This window comes from Hyperolius riggenbachi, chromosome 4, assembly GCF_040937935.1.
Source record: "Hyperolius riggenbachi isolate aHypRig1 chromosome 4, aHypRig1.pri, whole genome shotgun sequence".
Lineage (NCBI taxonomy): Eukaryota > Metazoa > Chordata > Amphibia > Anura > Hyperoliidae > Hyperolius > Hyperolius riggenbachi.
The window spans coordinates 390,038,920-390,051,947 of NC_090649.1; the positions used below are offsets into that span (position 1 = coordinate 390,038,920).

General features: G+C 42.9%; 1 protein-coding gene across 6 annotated transcripts in view; it reads left to right on the forward strand.

Moving 5' to 3' along the window:
* MAP4K3 (mitogen-activated protein kinase kinase kinase kinase 3) overlaps positions 1-13,028 on the forward strand; it is a 391,382-nt gene that overhangs the window by 247,974 nt on the left and 130,380 nt on the right. The gene's annotated exons all lie outside the window — the stretch shown is intronic.

The window sequence follows — 13,028 nt, forward strand, 5'->3', positions numbered from 1 at the left end:
AGGCTGGAATGTGCTGCTCTGCTTGTGATAGGGGGAATCTATACACACCCTCTCCAAGCCCCCTCCAGGCTCTGTATGAGTCACAGACTGAGCTTCTCTCAGCCTATCACATACTGGTTAGCAGCCATGTTTTTTGTTTGTAAACACTGCCTAATACTGGCAATTACAAGCCAGGATTGCAGCAGGGAGTGGCAGAAACAGCACAGAGGAGCCTAGGAAAACAAAATGAATAGAATGGTATGCTTTTTATTGTAAGAATTTTAGAGTACAGATTCTCTTTAATCACTTTTTTACATTTCTTTTTTGACTATATGTATTTTAAATAGAATGAAGTTAAAGGAGACTTTGGTGCTGCAGTATGGATGTTAGCCCTTACCCCTTGCACATAATGCATTTTAATTTAAAATATATAATAGAAAATACCTTGAATTTACTAATATGGAAAGATGAGGTGGTCACTGGGCGGATTTATCTGCACCCTCCTGGTCCTTTCTTCCACTCAGGAATGTGATCTTTACATCAGAGGATAATTACACAACACTCCTATTTATCTTTGCAGAGCCTGAGTGGGGCATCTCCTGGACCGGGATAATAGTGCCTTGTTGCACTGTCAGGGGTTGGTAGAAGCTTTTGAAGAGTGGTCATAAGGCTATTAGGTCTTCAGGAGGTAGCGAACAACTCCAGACAAAATATTTTTTTGTTCCAAATAGAGAGATTAAACAATCATAGTTTTTATTTTGTCCCCCCGAAAAAAGTAAGCGTACAATATCAATGTACATATCCATCGAGAGAGGGAAACATCAGATACAACAGAATGGCATAACCATATTAGTGTATTTTCATCTACTCTAGGTATACTGTAACAATACACACTTACGATCCTCAGTGTTCTCCCCAGAATTTTTTTCTAGCTGGGTGGGGCGAGATGAGAGAATGCAGGGCTGGCGCTTTCCTGCTTACAGCATAGAAGGAGGTGAGCTTACAGCATAGAAGGAGGTGAGCTGATGACAGCCGGGTGCTCACCAAAACTAGCCGGGTGGGGCATCCAGCTAAAAGAGCCTGGGGAGAACACTGGGCCTGTTTCCACTTGAGTGGAATATGCAGCCTTCCCCCGCTTCTGAGTCGCATGGGGAAACCCTGCCTATTCCAGGAATAGCATGCCGTTTGTATCACATGCCGGTGCAATTCTAGACGGCATGCAGCAGTTTTTTGTTTCACGTGTCCGAATCCCTATAGCCGTGCATGGCGTAGTTACAGGGATTTGGATGCGTGGTCGCATCTCTGCAAGTGCCGGTGTGCAGCCCGCAAGATGCAAATTGACCCTCTCTCAGTTAGCATACCCTACATATACATCTTTATTAATGCTCCCCTTCTTATTTCAATGTAATATAATGAAAGAAAAGAAAAAGAGAGGGGAAAAAAGCTAAAAAGAAAAAAAAAAAAAAAGGAACGAATAGGAATAAAAATTAATGAGTCAAAAATGTAGAAAATAGAGACTATTCCCCTAGCTGTACACAACACCAAAATATTATATCACCATAATAATGCAGGTTGTAAATCCATTTATCAACTTATTGAGAACTTTATCATTGTACGAACATTTTACTTTAATCAGATTTTGCATTTGAGTCCTGTATTAAGCTAAAGGTTCCTAACTAGTCTTACTACTATTACTCAGGCGGTAGCACTGGCTAAACAAAGCTGAAAAGATCTCTTCATTTACAGGCCGCAAGTGTAAAGGAGATGATATTTGACAGGTTGCCTTGGGTCTCTGCAATTTGTCATGTAGATATCTTTATTTCAACTGCTAAAATAAACAAACCGTGTTGACTTATTTTTCATTCCACCACTTCGTTTCTGGAGGCCTGTTAGTGGCATCAGCTGCACTAGTTGTTACTAACCCACAACATGAGCCTATGTGTACAAAACAAATTAAACTAAGCCATGAATTTTAATAGTCATCATCATCATCATTGGTGCTATTGTAACCTTCCTTGTCAGCATGGGGCCTCCACTGTCTCCTCTGTATATGTTTATTTTCCCAAAGAATTGCCAACAAGGGTGTGCCCATATGTGGCAATGAATCGAACTCTGCTTTATTGCACCATGGCAATGAAGGGCTTGCCCCCAGCATCTAAAAAAATCATGTTTATATGAGAAAGGGATTATGGGAAGGGATTGATAATAAGGATATGTGCCCCTTGTTTTGTTTCGGCAAAGACTTTCTTTGCCGAAACAAAACAAGGGACACAGTCATAGAGGAAAGTCAGAGGACACAGTCGTAGAGGAAAAAGATCATTCTCATGAGAATTGACTCAAGTGTCGCTAGCCCTAAATGACCATGGCATTTGCTGCAATTACAGCTGCCAGTCTTTTAGGGTATGTCTCTACCAGCTTTGCACATCTAGACACTGAAATCCTTGCCCATTCTTCTTTGCAAAACAGCTCCACCTCAGTCAGATTAGATGGACAGTGTTTGTGAACAGCAGTTTTCAGATCTTGCCACAGATTCTCGATTGAATTTAGATCTGGACTTTGACTGGGCCATTCTAACACATAGATATGTTTTGTTTTGAACCATTCCATTGTTGCCCTGGCTTTATGTTTAGGTTCATTGTCCTGCTGGAAGATGAACCTCCACCCCAGTCTCAAGTCTTTTGCAGTCTCCAAGAGGTTTTTTTCCAAGTTTGCCCTGTATTTGGCTCCATCCTTCTTCCCATCAACTCTGACCAGCTTCCCTGTCCCTGCTGAAGAGGTGCACCCCCCGAGCATGATGCTGCCACCACCATATTTGACAGTGGGGATGGTGTGTTCAGAGTGATGCGCAGTGTTAGTTTTCCGCCACACATAGCGTTTTGCATTTTGGCCAAAAAGTTCCATTTTGGTCTCATCTTACCAGAGCACCTTCTTCCACATGTTTGCTGTGTCCCCCACATGGCTTGTGGCAAACTGCAAATGGGACTTCTTATGCTTTCTGTTAACAATGCCTTTCTTCTTGCCACTCTTCCATAAAGGCCAACTTTGTACAGTGCATGACTAATAGTTGTCCTATGGACAGAGTCTCCCACCTGAGCTGTAGATCTCTGCAGCTCCTCCAGAGTCACCATGGGCCTCTTGACTGCATTTCTGATCAGCGCACTCCTTGTTTGGCCTGTGAGTTTAGGTGGATGGCCTTGTCTTGATAGATTTACAGTTGTTCCATACTCCCATTTCTGAATGATCGCTTGAACAGTGCTCCGTGGGATGTTCAAGGCTTTGGAAATCTTTTTGTAGCCTAAGCCTGCTTTAAATTTCTCAATAACTTTATCCCTGACCTGTCTGGTGTGTTCTTTGGACTTCACGGTGTTGTTGCTCCCAATATTCTCGACTTAGACAACCTCTGAGGCCCTCACAGGGCAGCTGTATTTGTACTGACATTAGATTACACACTGGTGCCTTCTATTTAGTCATTAGCACTCATCAGGCAATGTCTATAGGCAACTGACTGCACTCAGATCAAAGGGGGCCGAATAATTATGCACACACCACTTTACAGTTATTTATTTGTAAAAAATGTTTGGAATCATGTATGATTTTCGTTCCACTTCTCATGTGTACACCACTTTGTGTTGGTCTTTCATGTGGAATTCCAATAAAATTGATGCATGTTTGTGGCAGTAATGTGACAAAATGTGGAAAACTACAAGGGGGCCGAATACTTTTGCAACCCACTGTATCTTTGGCTGTCAAGGAGCTATTGAAATATTGGAGTCATTACTTTCCATACATTTTTGACTATGTTTTAAAAGTCACTGGCACGGAAGTGTATTGAAAAAATATGCTTGCAGGCTGAAACGCAAAATCCAACATTTTTAAAAAAAGATGCGCCAACATAGACCTGCATGACTACCGCTTTGGCGCGCATGTTGCCCGACAACAGGCTGTTGCTCCTGCATCGCCCGACCGGCAAATTGTAGACTTCCTGCACACTGCACCTCGCAGGTAGGAAATGTCCCGTAGAGTTTCATTGGTGTAGCGTTACCCTGCGGTAAAAGAGGGTAACGTAGCGCACTAGTGTGAAAGGGGCCTAAACAGCAGACTATCTGCATAACGAGCAGAGTGGATCAGGCACATTGCTGGTTCCTCTGCAATGGGAAATAAAAACAGTGTTGCCCATGGGTTTATGAGACAAAACCACCTAACAGCAGCGGATAGATGCTGCTTCCCACCATAAGCTCAATAAGTACATGTGCTGTCATTGTTCATATGCACCTACAGTAAAATACCTTTAAAGGGAACCTGAAGCGAGAAGTATATGGAGGCTGACATATTTATTTCCTTTTAAACAATACCTAAAACAAGCATGCAGCTAATCCAGTTAGATTCCTTTGATCAGCATGCTTGTTCCGGGTCTATGGCTAAAAGTATTAGAGGCAGAGGATCAGCAGGACAGCCAGGCAACTGGTATTGCTTACAAGGAAATAAATATGGCAGTCTGCATGTACCCCTTGCTTCAGGTTCCCTTTAATGCTGCTGTTTATAATAACTGTCAAAATCTATGCTAGTTTGAACATCATAGTTGCTGTTTTCTACTGTTATCATTAGAGATATATAGCATTAAATAAAATATATAGTGTGTAAGCACTTGTAGACATTCATTTTTATTATTATTATTATTATTTAAGTTGTTTTTCATGATTTCTTTTCATTTGTGTTTTCTGTATGTTCTTTTTTTGTGTGCGTTGGTCCCTTTTTATTTCCTGAATAGTTTAAGTTTTGGGGGATCTTTTCCCCTGCATCTCCTCCTGTACGTCGAGCCCCCCGTTTTGCAGCCCGCCCTAAGGTACAGTTGCTTGTCCCCGCAAGCAAGCTGAGTGTATCACCTAACTCTCATCATTAAGCCAGCTTGCTAAATCCGCAGTAAGATGCTGCTTGCAGCTTGAGGATGGAGCTGAGAAGTGCTGTCATTGCTCATCTCATTATGGTCTCTGTGTGACCTGCAAGCTCTGTTTATTGAAAGATACTAACCGTTTTATTGCATTCTAACTCTTGTGATGTTTTCCTGGGAATGCACAGCACATATTGGATTACAGTTATATTTTTGCCTTCCTCTGCTTGCCCATTCCCATGAAAATGTGATGATTTTGCATTTGTCCATGTAATTTGCATTTCATTTAGAAGTAACAGTACAGTAATCCTTTGCTACTTTTGACTTTGTCATTTCATGATCTTTGCATTGAAGCCAATAGGCTGTTTTTTTTTTCTGTTGTTTGATGCAGTGATGTCCTTTTGCTGTAAAGAAACTACTGAACTGATTCCTAGGCAGGAAAAGATAGATCTGTAAATCACAGCAACATTCTTTAATGATCTTAAGTGACAAAAATGCAGGTAGAGCCAGGTGTTTATGTTCTGATGCATCTCGAACATGAGGTTATATTGTTGTTTCGTATTGGATGTTCCTGTCCTACAATTCTAGTAAACCTCTTCCAGCATTTTACATGATTGGTTACTAGAGAAAACACTTACACATTCTTTCTTACCCTTTCTTACCATATAATATAGGCAGAATTTGTTTAGCAAAAAACAAAACCCCCAAAAACCTGTCAGTAGGAAGATTTAAAGGACACCTATACTGAGAGGAATATGGAGGCAGCCATATTTGTTTTCATTTTAAACAATACCAGTTGCCTGGCATCCTGCTGACCTTTGGCTGCAATAGTATCTGAATCACACACCTGAAGCCAGAACTGTGGAGTTCAGTCAAGGAGTTGGAGCAATTTTTGGGTACCAGGTTCCGGTAGTTTCATAAACTGAGGAGTTGGAGTAGGATGATTTTTTTGTACCAACTCCACAGCCCTGCCTGAAACCAGCATGTGGCTAATTAGTCAGACATTAGTCAGAAAAATCTGATCTGCATGCTTTTTTAACAGAGTAACCAAGTTCAGGGTGGCCCAAAACCACTAGGAAATTATAGGGGGCTAAAAGAGACCGAAAAGCTCTCCTACTAAAAAGCAATGCATGTATGTCTTGCCTTCGTAAAACAGAAGTTATTTGCAATAATTCAGCTTTAAAGGGAACCTGAACTGAGTAAAATGATTTAAAATAAACACCTGATGCAGCTGCAAATGAATATTACATACTTACTTTGCCATCAGTTCCTCTCAGAAGCTCACAATTTTCTTCTTACAGTGATCCCTTCCATTTCTGACAATATTTTGTCAGAACTGAAATATACCAGTTGCTGTCAGTTATATAGCAGCTGCTGTCAGTTACAACTGAATGTGCAAGGTAATGTCCATGTTTCCCTATGGCTCAAGTGGGCTATATTACAGTTTAACAGTATGTTGACCAGGAAGCTGTTATGGGGTAATGGCCATTTTCAAAATGGAGGACAGAGAATTCTATTGATCACAGTGGACAAACAGGATGCAAGAGAGGAGAAATAAATTGATTAGTAGACTACACAGGAGGTAAGTATGACCTGCGTATGTTTATTTTGACTTTTCATTTTCAGTTCAGGTTCTCCTAAAGTGAACATCTGTGGTTGCCCACAATGCACTGCTACTGAACATGCAAATTATCTCTTTATGCCCCTGAAGCCAGGCTTACATCCAGAACCGCTATAGCTTTAAATGTTACATCTTTAAACCTATAGCTTTGTAAAATGTAAAGCTATAGGTTTGCTATACACCAGCAGTTCTGGATGTAAGCCTGGCTTCAGGGGCACAAAGAGATAATCTGCATATTCAGCAGTGGTGCATTGTAGGTAACCACAGATGTTCACTTAAAGCTGAATTATTAGAAATAACTTCTATTTTAAGAAGTCAAAACACACTTGCATGCTTTTTTAGGGTCTATGGTTAAAAGCATTGGAAGCAGTTGATCAGCAGGTTAGCCAGGCAATCTGCATTCAGGTGTACTTTAAGCTGGCCATATATTGGGTAATGTGGACAGCAGATAAATTCCTCGCATATCATTATCTTCTTTCTCCCGCATCTTCTCTCCACCACCAGGGCTTCTCTCTGTCTCTTCACTTCCAGGGAGCCTGTGCCCTGTGACTAAACACTAGAGGCAGCCAACACTATGGGGACCCACTGCACATATCTTGCGTGGCCACTAGAGGCCTCTAGTGTTTTGCCACGTGATACACAGCTCCCCGGGATTGAGGAGGCAGAGAACAGCGGCAGACAGACTAGAGTAGCGTCGCCCTGAAATCAACCGCCACTAGTGATGCGCTTCCAGCTCACCATCGATCAACCAAAATCTCCCTCTGGTGCAATCGACCAAAACAATTTAGTCTGAAAATCGCCTGGGACTCATTTGCAGAATCAACTTCTAGCAGATTCCATCAAATGACCGAATCGGCTGCATATCGATAAAAATATCGACCAGTGTATGGCCGCCTTACTTTGCTAAGTGTATGGCCAACTTAGTCACTGAATATCACAAAAAGCTTTACATAAGTTCATTTAACTTTTCTTTTTTCTGTGGTTATACACTATTTTTATGCTCTCTTCCAGAATTTACATGAAAATATGAATGTGACTGAAATGATGGTATAAAGTTATCTGGTGACAGCAGCTTTGTCACTTGTGTTTTTCATAATGAAGTGTTTGAATGTAACACTTTGTTATGCCCAGAGGAAGCACAGTGTGAAATTGCACGCTTATGCAAGAGGGAATGAGGACTCCAGGCGACAGGAATTAGATTTAGCAGTGTGCGGCTGTCAGGAATGTAATCAGTACATGTGTGTGCTTGTAAAGAGAAAAACACAGTGAGTCATACGGGACTGCTGGCTTATTAGAGGCATGTTCTCACCAGGAATTATCTGGAGCATATATGGTATGCATTGTATTTTCACCCTGGATGTGCCAGCACATAGAACACTATAATTATATGGTCTGGCTATCGTCTACATGAAAGGCAGCAGTTTAGGTTGCACACAGCATGACAATGGAGACAGCAAGGTGTTTCCTGTTACATCTTCCTGCTCCATTAGCAGCAGCACAGGAGGGTGAACTGGCTGCTTATTATCAAAAAAATCAGCTTCAGAGCCCAATCTTTCCTTCTGTGCTTTCAAGGCAGGAAGCAGCTGCAGGGACAGGTAGGAGTGTCCCGCAACTGATTTCCATGCCCTCTGTCCATCAATGCATCATGTACTGCCATGCATTTCCTGTTCAATTGGCTCATGTAGGAAGACTGGCTTTGGCGTTTCAGGAACAAAGACACACTCATCTGGGGAGGAAGACACCTGTTGTGAGGTATTTAATGACGCAGCAGGTGTATTGAGCACAAGATACTCACTACATTGGGTGCCCTGCACACTGCATTATCGCCATGCATATCAGCAGTCTCTGGGGAGGCTACAGTTGTTGTTAGAGTCCGAAGCTTTAGGTTAGGTGTCAGGAAGGGTTAAATGTTAACGATGGAGGTTAAGGGTAGTTGTCAGGACTGGGTTAATGTTAAAGGGACCCTCAACAGTAGATAAAAATGAAATCGGTACTTACCTGGGCCTTCTTCCAGCCCACCGTAGGCCGTGAGGTCCCCCGGGTGTCCTCCTGGCTCATCTCCCGGTCCCGCTGACGGCTTCATTACTGGCGACACCCAGGCCGAATGTCAGCACAACACTTTCTGACCGGTGACGCTCCGCATCATCACGCTGGCCGCTACGCATCATCACGGCAGCCGGCATGACAGTCCTGCGCAGGCGCGGTTTTCTAACTCTGAACCGCGCCTGCGCAGGACTGACACGCCCCCGGTCGTGATGACGCGTAGCGGCCGGTGTGATGACGTGGAAAGAGTCACCGGTCAGGAAGTTTTGGGCCGACACTCGGCCCGGGAGTCGCTGGGAATGATGTCGCCAGCGGGACCGGGAGAGAAGCCAGGAGGACGCCGGGGGACCTCGCGGCCTACGATGGGCTGGAGGAAGCCCCAGTTAAGTACCGATTTCATTTTCATCTACTGCTCAGGGTTCCATTAAAGGAAACCTGAACTGAAAATTAAAAGTCAAAAAACATGCACAGATCATACTTACCTCCCGTGTAGTCTCTTCAACAATCTCTCTCCTCTTCTGTGTCCTGTTTGCCCGCTGTGATTAATGGAATTCTCCGTCCTCCATTTTTAAAATGTCCATTACCCTTTAACAGATTCTGGGTTAGCACAATGTTAAACTGTAATATCGGCAACTTGAGCCATAGAGAAACATGGCCAGTACCTTATATATTAGTGGTCCTTTCAGTTATACCTGACAGCAACTGATGTATAACTGACAGCAACACTATCTTCAGTTCTGACAACTCTGACAAAGAGTTTTCGAGAGGAACTGACTGCAGGGTACCTAAGTATGTAGTATTCATTTGCAGGTACATCATGTATTCATTTTAAATAATTGTGCTCGGCTCAGGCTCCCTTTAAGGTGTAAGATCTGGGTTAGGTTTTTTTTCACTAATGAGATTGGTTAGGGCCCCTTTACACTTATTGTGTTTTGTTACTTTGCATCTTAATGCGTTTAGCAGTACTTTGTGACAAAGCTTTTCAGCATATAGCGTGAAAGAGGCCGTAGGTAAACATGGACACTGGACTGTACATCAGTTGTCCTTTCAGCTACAAATGACAGCAACTGATATAGTGTAAAAGGACCCTTAATGTGGCCACACACCATATAATATTTTACTCTAATTTGATAATTACAATCAGTTGTCTCGATAAAATCGAAAGCTTTTTTTCATCTGATCACATTTCCCGTTTTATCCAATAAAAGATCGCTATTGTTGGATTTTCCTGAACATTTTTGTGAAAATTACTTGATGTACAGACCCAAGAAGTTTTTTTTTTTTTTTGAGTTTTCAATCATTTTTTTCATCATTGGGGAAAAATTGAACATTTTTGAAATGTTACAATTAGTCAGAAAAATTGATTGCAATTCTAGAATAGACGTAGGTAGAAAAAAACAAAGTTTTGTAAAAGTAATACCTTTTAGGCCTCTTTCACAGAGGGACGTTGCGTTTGATGCGACGTTAAAGGGAAGGTTCAAGCAGGAGCTAAAGAAAAAAAAAATCCAAATCCACTTACCTGGGGCTTCCTCCAGCCCGTGGCAGGCAGGACGTGCCCTTGCCGCGGCTCCACAGGCTCCCGGTCTTATTCGGTGGCGCACCCGACCTGGCCAGGCCCGGCTGCCAGGTCGGGCTCTTCTGCGCTCCAACGTGCGTGCCACTGGTGCGCGCTGTCATCGGACGTCCTCCGGGCTGTACTGCGCAGGCACAGTAGTTCTGCGCCTGCGCAGTACAGCCCGGAGGACGTCCGATGACGTCAGCGCGCCCCCGTGAGGCGCATTTTGAAGCGCAGAAGAGCCGGGCCTGGCCAGGTCGGGTGCGCCACCGAAGAAGACCGGGAGCCTGCGGAGCCGCAGCTAGGGCACGTCCTGCCTGCCAAGGGCTGGAGGAAGCCCCAGGTAAGTGGATTTGGATTTTTATTTTTTTTAGCTCCTGCGTGAACCTTCCCTTTAAGGTCACATAACGTGCCCCTAATGCAATGCATTTAGAAGACTATAACTTGGACGTTATAGTACATTCTTTAGCCCTGCGTGTGGTGCGCCGTTTTCGTCGCATAGTGATGGAACGAAAACGGTGCATACGTTACATAAAAAAAACCATTGCTGAGCATGTGCAACACACACAACGCAGCAGATTTATTGCTAAACGCACAGCATGCAGCACTTTCTAAATATTGCTACACGTTACACACAACGCAACGTGTGCACTGTGAATGTCGCACAGACTTGTATTGCTGTGCGTTAGTCCACGTTAAAACATTTTCTAACGTGCGACTTTAACGTTGCACTGTGAAAGAGGCCTTAACGGCTAACAGATAAAGTTAAATTATGCAGTTATTTTTAATTCTTGAATTAAAAAGATATTTAATAAATTGTATGGTGTGTGGCCACCTTTTGGCTTAGCCAGTCAGCGGGGCAGATGTATTAAAGACACCAGTGAAAACGGGTCACAGTCTGGTTCCTCACCTGAACCAAGTGTAACCACGATATAAAGCCCAACTAGACATCCACAAGTATTGAGAAATGTGAGTCCAAAATCCACACTCTAATTGCTTTTATGTGTTTATTGAAAATAGAAGAGAAAGCAGAGCAGAAGCAGCTTTGTGCTGCTGCGCAAGCATGAACAGTTGTACTCCTACATGGACTGGAGCGCAGCCGCGAGAGCATATCTGATATATGGCCTTGTCAGGCATGCTTACAGTTTCCTAGCACTGGATTGGTGAGGTCGCACCTCTAGGTGATCCATAGGCTTCCTTCTACTGAGATACGTATCTAACTTGCTTTTTGCCCCTCTTCAGGATCTCGTTATTGACTTCCACCACTCAGTTTCTGTCAAATGTAAAAGAAAAGTGAATGGAGCATCACCACTGCTAGATTTGTACCACTTGAAACAGTACAAAGTTGAGTGACCATCAGTCACCTGCCACTTCATGCTCGATTCATAAAATAAACAGCGATTCTTGGATGATTCAGTATTTTACATTTTTTTGTAATCACAATTGATTGAGAAAAGTCTTTGTACTCAACAGACTTTCTTTGAATTGAGTGTTTTTTATGTCCATTTCAGCAGTGTTTGACAGCCAGGTTAAATTCAGATCAGAGTGAATTGAGAGACACTGTGATGTCCATACCACGGCCTCAGATCTCTATAGAGTTCCAAATGTCACTGAGTGTCTGAAGAGTTCCAGGTCTCACTGAATCTTTGTAAACAGAGTAATGCATTGTTGGCTCATGGGAGGCTTGACCTTTTGTCACAAGAATAGGTGCGTCAGTTGGAGAATTGTGCCCAACTTCTCTTCAGGTGACCACTATATAATTCCAGAAAATCACCTCTCTTACCATCTCAATGCCAGCTGTATTAAGGGGCAGCAGGTGAGACAAAATGTGCTCACCACAAACACACACAGCAGTAAAATCCTGATAAGGTGTAACACTTATTTTTCTAATTCTTCATTGCCTATATTGATAACCAACCTGCTTATGGCCTAAAAATGTTATCTTTGAGACGTTCACAATCCCTCACACCCCTAGTCACAACCGCTATAGTTGTAGCACTCGTTTTTCATAATAATTTAATATACATTTCAATCAGAAAGTTTTGCAGGAAAGAAAATGCAATTACAATTAGTTTACCTTGCACACAGACGGTCTCTGCTATAAATAAGCTCTTTGTACCCTGAAGTCAGAGATAAAGCAATAGTGTTCCCATGGTAGTCTGGAGAGCTCTGGGCTCAGAGCTGCACACTGATAAGGCTCTGAAAATAAAATCTAACTTATTAACCCTTTCAATCCATCCAGGCAAGTGTGAACGGCAGAAGGGCTGTCTATGCCCTTCTGTTCTTGCGCGTCACCACGTCATACGTGCTCTCAAATGCGCACGGAAGTGCATATTATGTGAACGAGGCCTCAATGAGCAACCCAAATTTGCAGAACAATAGGCCCCTGGCTGCTACACATATGGTGTCGCTGGTACCAGCATGATGGCACAATAGATATAATTTTCCCCTTTCAGCGCTAGAGTCCCAGCTTCTAATCTCAGGCCAGGACACTATCTGCATGGAGTTTGTATGTGCATCCCATTTTTGTTTGGGTTTCCTTTAATACCCCAAAAGCTAACTGTTAAATTAATGTGCCTCTCCCAAAATGAAAGTCCACAATGTTGCTTGGCGCTATTATAAATCCAACAGACTTCAAAAACCTTCTATAGCTTGAAACCTGTTGTATTCATAACAGCGCCGTGCAACATTGTGGACTTGAATTGAAATTAAGCCCAAGGAAGACAGTAGTTAGATATACTGCAAAGTAGAGTGATCAGGCTGGGGAATGGTTTGAGCTGCTCTGGATCCACTAAAAGCAAAAAACACAAAAAAAGAGTGCTCTCAGGGTATTTAAAAGTAGAGAAAAGCATCCCTATCGAGGACAGACTTACCTCACATAAAGTATACTTAGAGATCAGCCAGTAGACGCGTCCAGTGGCGTAGCTACAAACCTCGGGGCC